At 34.0% G+C, this 8,810-nt stretch overlaps 1 long non-coding RNA gene across 1 annotated transcript; it reads left to right on the top strand.

Annotated features, from left to right (window-relative positions):
* The first annotated feature begins 7,872 nt into the window (after positions 1–7,872).
* On the top strand, positions 7,873–8,810 carry LOC138857537 (uncharacterized). Its single transcript, XR_011396638.1, has 4 exons — positions 7,873–7,988; positions 8,048–8,260; positions 8,348–8,476; positions 8,549–8,810. It is a non-coding gene; the product is annotated as an uncharacterized lncRNA (long non-coding RNA).

The raw sequence follows: 8,810 nt of genomic DNA, 5'->3' as shown, positions 1-8,810 counted from the left end.
TCACTGGAACACATGTGCGATGTGCAGCCGCTGTCTAAGCACCATCTGGTCGTCGTTGTCACGTTCCTTACCTCTTCAGGTTTTAATATCTCCATGTAGTTGCTTTCTACCTTCTCAACCTTTTTATCTACCTAACTATCTACCTAATCTATCTATCTACCTAACTGGACCTTTTGACGCATGTACCGACTGTAATTTGGCTCAGACTTCTTTAGATGTCTCACATTTGGACACTGTCTTAAGTTCAGCGTTTCCTATCGATAGTAGGATGTATGCCTTTGCTTTTCTTCTCTTCTTTTCTTCACGATGAAATATCACGCTCTGTCGCAGCACTTGCTACAGGTCTTGTAATTTCACCGTTTACATATCCCCATCGATCATGCTTTACTAGAATTGATCTCATACGTATTTGCCAAACGTCGTAATTTTGCTTGTCTAGCATTTCAATTCTGGATGATCCGTTGTGTGCCATTTTTAGGTTATATTTTTCCACGCGATCAATTACACGCCAACTTTTTTTTTTCTTATTTTAATCTACGATCACTGGGCCCATAACCTGTGGGAGTTAGGCAGTGGATGAGGAGTTAATGAATTTAATTAGAAATGTAATTCGGGTATACGTTATTGTTTGTTTGTACGTGTGATATACATGAGTTAATTGTGAACGACTACTACTAGATATTATATATATATTTTGTCTTATCCCTGTTTGCTGTTTCGGTAGATCGACGCCGTCGGGATGCTAAGTAGCACTGCTCGCGGAAGTGTACGTGAATACGTTGCGTATATGTATGTGTGCGTATCACTATATTCCACAAAATCCAAACATTTACAGCAGTTAAATTCAGACTGTTGAAAAATACCTGGACAGGCCATCTATTAGATTCAGATTTTGTGCTGCACTTCTTAGCCATTTGATCCATCATATCCACACCAAATTTAGTGTTATTATAAAAAGCAATAGTTTCAGGTATACATTTACCTGTTTCTTAAATTTTTACATATTTATGCTTCGAACTTAGTAAGAGAACTTTTTTGTTCGGGTTGCTTTTGTAAATTGTTGTAGTACAATTATTCGATTTGTAAATCTGCATTGGAAAACGTGTCATTTTGTCTTTCTTTTCTTTTGCAGGTTTGGATAATTCCCTCTTAATCGCCAAAATAGTTCCTACTAAGGTAGTTCTTTTTAATAAAAAATTTGTTGCTAAAGATATGCTCGTAAAAAAATTATCGGTGATTATATTTCTTCCGCACCCTATAAATGGTTCAGTGAGTTTGAGAACAACAATATACAGCTATGGTCATATAAATGGCACATTTTTTGTGGCTTCTTTCCTGTATTACAGTATCGTAAAATGTTTTGATATATATTATAATAATTTTTTTTAAAGGTTTATTCTTCGTGTTCTATAATAGTACAAACTGAAGTTACAATTCATTCTTAAAAATAGAAATAAAGACCAAAATACGAAAACTGTGGTGTAATGAGCTGGACACATAAATGGCACAACCTAGAAAAATAGGGAAAATTTAATTCAAATTGCATTTTTATCAAAATTTGGTCCGCAAAAAAAGTTTTGTTGTAAATATTGCTCCGCAAACCATAATATTACCTCCACCCTGTTTTAGCGTCTTCTAGAGTCCACTTGATATTTTATTATTACTTGATAGGCACTTAGGACGATGGCCAAATATGCTGCCATCTGGTCCTATCCTATTAATATTTGTTTCGTCCCTCCACAACACATTTTTCCAAAAATTTAAGCATTTTACTTGATGAGTTCTGGTGAAGATCAATCGTTAAAAAAAAAAAATATTTATTTGAAAGGAGTGATTTCTTTCTCAAAATGCATGTTTTGCTTGATTCAAACGTTTCCAGATTAGTCTGCAGAATATTTTTAAGCCCAATGATTGATTAATATCGCCTGATAATTTAAATGGATCATAAATATATTTGAGCATTCTTAGTATAGCAGCAACCCTACGCGCAGTGCCGGTTTTAGTACTACCAGCGACTTGGGCGAGATTTCTACGGCGCCCCCTAACTGCAATTTAAACCCATACGAAAAAAGGCGAAGGATAATAATGAAATAACCATTTATGAAAAGAAATAAACATTTATTAAAACAACTAATAAAATTTTACTTTTCTAGCCTTTCTATCGGCGAACTCTTTTATTAAGTTATCAAAGTCGATGTTTTCAGCAATTTCATTTTCGATTGACAAAGTTGCCAAGTTTGTCAATCTAGATTGAGATATTGTCGATCGCAGATAGGTTTTTATCAGCTTAAGCTTAGAAAAACTCCTCTCTCCACTAGCAACCGTTACGGGAATAGTTAATAATATTCGTAATGCTATCCCAACATTTGGATATAGTTCTTGTAAGTTGCGGTCTTTGATAAAATTTAAAACAAAAACAGGAGTAACCACTTTCTGATCAGGCAAAAACGATTTCAGACTTACGAGTTCATCGCACAACATACATCCATCTATATCTGATTTGGAATTTACATTTAATTTCAATTGAAGATCACTACAGAGTTTGATAAGGTCGTGTTTTTCTGGAATCTGTTTTAAATTGTACAAAAAAGACCAAGATTCCGAGTACTCACATAACTGTTCAAATCTTTCGTTGAGTGAAGTTAACGTCGTGTCCAAAAGACAGTTGAAAAATTCAACCTCAAATTTTTTTTCTGGAGAAGTTATAGGCTCATCTTGGGCAGTTCCACTAGCTTGGCGCTTAACACGTCGAATTCTTGTTGTCGCTCTAAACACATTTTCTATTTCTAACTCTTCAGCCAATTCCTTCGCAGTTAAAATGGCGCTTTTAAAGCCTGTATTTCTATATTTTTCCAAGAAATTGCAGCATTTTTTCAACATGTCTGTGCATTTACCGAGATCCATGTCTGTTGATTGTAGAGATTTACTAACGACATTAATTTGAAAAAGTATGTCATACCAGACAACCAATGAAACTATGAAGCCGAAATCTTTTAGCTGTTAGCGGCATCGCACAGTACGAGATTGTAGCTATGACAGCCACACGGTACATATACAGCTAAAGGATTTATGTCCGGAATTCTCCTTTGAACTCCAATATTTTTTCCTTTCATGTTTGCTCCGTTGTCATAGCCCTGACCTCTACAATCGTTCAATTCCAGTCCGTATTTATTTAAAATATCAATAATAACTTCAGTCAGCCTTTCACCAGTCGACTCATTAACAGGTAAAAATTCTATGAAATGCTCTTTTACTGATATTTTATCGACATCTGATGATAAATCAACAAATCGTATTGTTAGTGAAAGCTGTTCTATATGACTAATGTCCGGAGTACAGTCAGCTATAATAAAATAATATTTCGATTTCTTTGCACGTGATATGATTTCTGACTTCACTTTTTTACCCATCAGCTCTATTAATTCATTTTGAATGTTTTTTCCGCAGTAGTGGTCAGAAACATAACCCTTTACAGCTAATCGCAAGTGCTCCTCCATAACTGGATCAAATTTGGCTAGTAGTTGTACTAAACCCAAGAACTTTCCATTATTTGGCGTATATAGTTTGTCGGAAGTACCTCTAAACGCCATATTGTTTTCAGCTAAATACAGTGTAATATGCATTAATCTAGACAAAATAGTATTCCACCTTGTAGTTTCCTTTCTAATCAAATGTTGCTCTTGACAATCTATTGTTTTTCCCGTTTTTAATCTTAGTTCAGCCTCAATCCATGAGAGGTAAAACTTCTTATGAAAAGTGCTACTTTCATGAACTTTTAACATTTCTGATAAGTGTTTCCAGTCGTTATATCCTTCAGATGCTAAATTTGACGTTGAGCTGCTATCAAATAGCCGGCAACAAAAACAGTAAACTCGATTTTTAGAAACTGAGTATATTAACCAAAGACGCTGAATTATTTCATTGTTTGTAACTTTTTTGGTAAAATGAGAATTTGAGAAATGTCGCCCTGTATCATTCTTTGGATAATTATCAATGTGAGTTTGCACTGGGCCATTAGTTATTATATGATCAATAATTTTGCTATTTCGAGTGAGTGGCCAAGTGGCTGGATCCGATATATTTGGAACAAGAGAACTAACGTCATCTAGAATTTGTATTTGTTGTACATCACCAATAGTGTCATCCTGAGCAGCATCTGTAATTGTAACACAACTTGTCTCCTCACTTCGGGAAACTTCGTCCACAATCTCTTCAACAGCTAACTGATCTGACTTGTCAGACAGAGACTCCACTACCGATGCATTCGCTTGTATTTCAGATGTAGATGCCACATTAAGGTCTTGATTTTTTGTTGTGATATATTTGCCTATATTCATAAACTTTTTTGTTTTTTCAAATTCCTTCTCTTTTTCTGCTTTTCGTTTTCTATATTTTGACCCAGATGGGTTTCTTTTGAAAGGATCAACGTGTTCAGACATTTTGTACTAATCAAATCTGCAACAAATTAAATCTGCGTAAGTCCGATCATTTCTATAAATTAATTAAATATAACGCTATTGAGTAAGGACGACCAAAAACGCTTTATATTCAGGAAAGCGTTAGCATACACATGAACTACGATCGAAAAATCTAGGTAAGGTAATATTGTCATGGCAGCGGAATAATTGTGAAATGTTATATTTAAAAGCTTGTGTTACGTGCTTAGATTTGTATGAAAAAAATCACGATCATCCACTCGTTCCCGAAAAAATGACTTCTATGTACAGTCAGCTGCAAAAGTCGGTGGACACTTTTCACCTTTAACACAAAGGCTTTCGAATGAACAGTGTTCATCCACTTTTACACTTGACCGTACCTCTCGACATTTATTTATTATCTCCGTGTTAAAATTTCATCAACATTATATAGTCAGTTCCAGAGATATTTTATAATATTGTATATAATTTACTTTAAATAGATTACCCCACTCCAAACATAACATAAACAAACAAACAAATGTTACCTCTTTAGTATAATAAGTAAAGATAGTTAAAATAAAATTGTACTTACCTAATTAGTGAAATAATCCGCCATAAAGCAAATACCTACTTAAACACTATTTGTATTTCAACTTTTTGGATAAAACCTATGTCACTCTGTAGTCGGCGACAAAAAGTAAAAAACATGCACTTCGTAACTTAGCGTGGACCGCCTGATTACTGCGTCTGTTTGTTTTAAAATATGTAATTGCGATAACTGTTTTTAAGTGCGTGCACCGATTGAATGAATAAGAATGAGCTGTGTTCCGCTCCATCAAAAATAATGCCAACTCTTTTGAACTAAAATGTTAAAAAGAGATAGATAATGTGTTTCTCTGTGGTCGGGGATTCCCAGTAAAATGAACTGTATGTATGTAGTGCTCCGACCGAACGGATTGAGCACTGCGTTCCAATCTAGTGTTGCCAACACATCGTTTTTTTTTTTCGCTGACAGAAATGGGTCGCCGAACCGCGCCCTACCCTAACGCAGGTACATTTTGCGTGGTCTTGGCTCCCGAATCCTGCTTTTGACCAACACATGTTAATTCGTCACACATAATATATATATATATTTTTTTTTTTACCAGAACTTCATTTTAGTTTAGCAATTTCGACCATTTTTTTTGCTCTTTTTCATATATTTTCCAAATTATTCGTGAAAATTTTGATATGTAACTTTATTAATTTTTTGGTAAATGTACTAGTATAGTTTAGGTCCCCCAACTAAGGAGACCTCAAAAATTAATTTTTTTTTTAAATCGTTCTATTTTTATGCGTAGATTACAAATTCGTGAGCGGAAAGTAAATTTTTTTTATAATTTATGTATATTTTTCAAAATTTATTTAACATACTTTCCACGTATTACATATTCAAGTCACTTCAAGTTGTTGTTTTAGCGGCAAAATTCTGTAGAATTCAGATCACTTACCTGTAATTACCAGTTCAGCGTGTTAAACATTTTCTTATGAAAAACATATACTGAAGAAATGTAACAGTCACAATATCTTTTGCGCCGCGGTCTGATGGTATAGACGAATATCGGAGATCGTCGAACTCCTTTCCGCACTGGCGGCCTTCGGTTCACCAATACACTCACATTTGATATGTCAGTACAGTTAATTTACATTTGCCTTTTTAAATTCAGAACTATCCACCGATTGGAGAAAGGCGTACGCAGAGCTATTGAGAGGAGGAGATGGCATTAAGTGAAAATTTATTTTTATATTTTCATATTTTATTATGTTTTTTGTTGCATTCCTTTTTATATTTAAGTATATTATTATAAATAATGTTGATTAAAAGTTTGAAATTTATTAAAGAAATAAGAATTATATTATCTACTGCGCAAAAAAATTTTTCACTTCCGATAGCGTTTCAGTCATAACTGACAATTTTCAGCTATTATGGATTTATGGTCACCAATGACTCAGAAAAAGACATGAGAGTGAGCAGTATATATTATATATATAGTGAATCAATTCCGAATACCCATGTGTTAAAGAGAGATGCAAACTCACACACATACGTTTGTTTACATCAGTTTTTGCACAAGGCTCTTAAGAAAATGATAGAAACTTAGTTCTGCGCGCTGACTAAATTTTTTCAGCTATGATTGTCATATTACCCATCAGATAACCGTCACTGTTCTTGTAGGGTACATAACAAATGTAAACAAATAGATGTGTGTACTGTCAATGAAAACTCATCGAAAACACACAATGTCGGTCGGAACGACTTTGGTTCCACAATCCACAAAGTGTGTTTTCAAGAGGATTTAATTTCGGTGCGAACATAGTATTAGTCTAAACTGGTAAACTTCCAGGGAAAAAACTATCGAGAGAATTTTTTAAACTATCGAAGCTATCAAGTGGTACCACTATCGATAGTTTTGCAGATCTAGTGTTAGCAGACTATTTAATATATGATTTCCACACCTATATCTTTATATTTATATTTGAACTAATCCTTTAAAGAAACAGTTTTATTCACTTAAGAATTACATCTTTTAAGTACATACATATATCTTCCAAACACAAAATTTGTGCAACTTTATCTTTTCTGAAAACTAAAACTTAAAACACCGAAGCTTTAGAAGTTTTTTCAATGAAGCGCTTATTTTAGAGATCTTATTATTGATATCAAGTTTATTAAATATTTTTTCTTTGCATACCTTATGACATCTTACTTCAAAATGAAAAAAAATATTGAGAGATGTTTTTAAAATATTGTAACGGATTTCTCGATAAATCATCTACCTGTAACCCACACTTGAGTTCGTTCACTGGATTGTTAAATTAAAGTCCCAATTTAATGGCTATACACTTATTTTTACTTTTATTTCCAACAACTTAACACTTATTGCTCGATGTTCGAGTTTACAAGTTATTGCTTATAGCTCAATTGCTTTTTACACGGCAACATTCTAATTAGAACTGTGTCTGCTGCAAAGTCCGGTAGCCCTTATATATTTTTAACAAAAGTTAGCTACTAGAATATTCTGGCAAGTACGAATTCGCTGTCTACCTAAGTCTGATCGTCCCGATTAGACATATTTGCAGTACCAAACGCTGCAAGCTGTTCCAGATGAACACCCTTCATTTTATTCCTTGGTCTTCCAATGGTTTGCATGCGATTCACTACATCATTGAGTCGTTTAATAACCTGGTATGGTCCGTCCCAATTACACTGTAATTTGGGAGATAACCCTTCCTTTCGTTGTGGGTCATATAACAATACCCAATCGCCTTCAATAAAACCCTCAGAGTTTATTGCCTTGTCGTATTTTGCTTTCACCTTATCGCTCATAATTTTGGTGGGCTGGCTCGTTATAGCATGTTTATCCCTCATCTCGTCTTCTAGGATTCTATTGAATTCCTTAGTATTCCTGCGTCCTTTGGAGTTAATTCCAAATTTTAAATCAATCGGTAGTCGAAGATCATTACCAAAAATTACCCTTGCTGGAGTCTGCCCCGTTGTTTCATGTACATTTTGTCGTATTTTCTTTTTGTGTACGTATGTATGTAAATATAGATATATTTTTATGTTTATTAAACGGGTTCAAAACCAGCGTCCCGAGGTAGAAAAGTGGGCGGCATTAAACTTGCACAGGCTTTGGAGTCCATTGGCAAAATTCACTGACGAAATCCCAAGCACCATCAATTAAAAATCAGAAGAAAATAGCAGCGGAAAAATTTGCAAACTTCTGTTGACTACAACATCAGAAGTTTATTCGCCAAACCAGCCAATAAAAAGAGTTGCAATGACATTACACCATTAAAATGCAAGTATAAATTTACGCGATAATATTATATTAAATTTATGAGAGATATACACTTTTAAAATGTTAATTAAGGTGTTTTTGAAATAGGTGTTTCTCAACCAAAATATTCCGAAAAGTCATTTGATGTTAACACCAGCATATTATCCGAAGACGTATCAGATACTCCAGAGACATCGGCTCCATCTACTAAGAATGACCGCACCTGCCGCGAAAACAGTAAAACCTTTAAAATTTATTAAAACTATTGCACATAATTATACATTTATCTTTTAATAATCGAATGGATAGAATAATCCGGATAACAACGCGTTGCAGCACACTGTTTTACAAAGTCAAATGGAACTTTTAAATATGCAGAAGAGGATCTAATTGCACAAGAGCAACGCCAACAAGTAGAGCATGATAGAAAAATGCAGTTGTACGAAATAACGGCTAAAGTTTTGGAACCAAAATTGTTGTCGTTTAATAAATAAAATTAATTAATTGAGGTATACATTAATAACAGTTACTTTCTATTATGCAATAAAATATAATTTTATTTAATACAACA

This window comes from Bactrocera oleae, chromosome 5 (genome assembly GCF_042242935.1).
Source record: "Bactrocera oleae isolate idBacOlea1 chromosome 5, idBacOlea1, whole genome shotgun sequence".
Classification (NCBI taxonomy): domain Eukaryota; kingdom Metazoa; phylum Arthropoda; class Insecta; order Diptera; family Tephritidae; genus Bactrocera; species Bactrocera oleae.
This window is presented reverse-complemented; position numbering and strand designations above follow the sequence as displayed.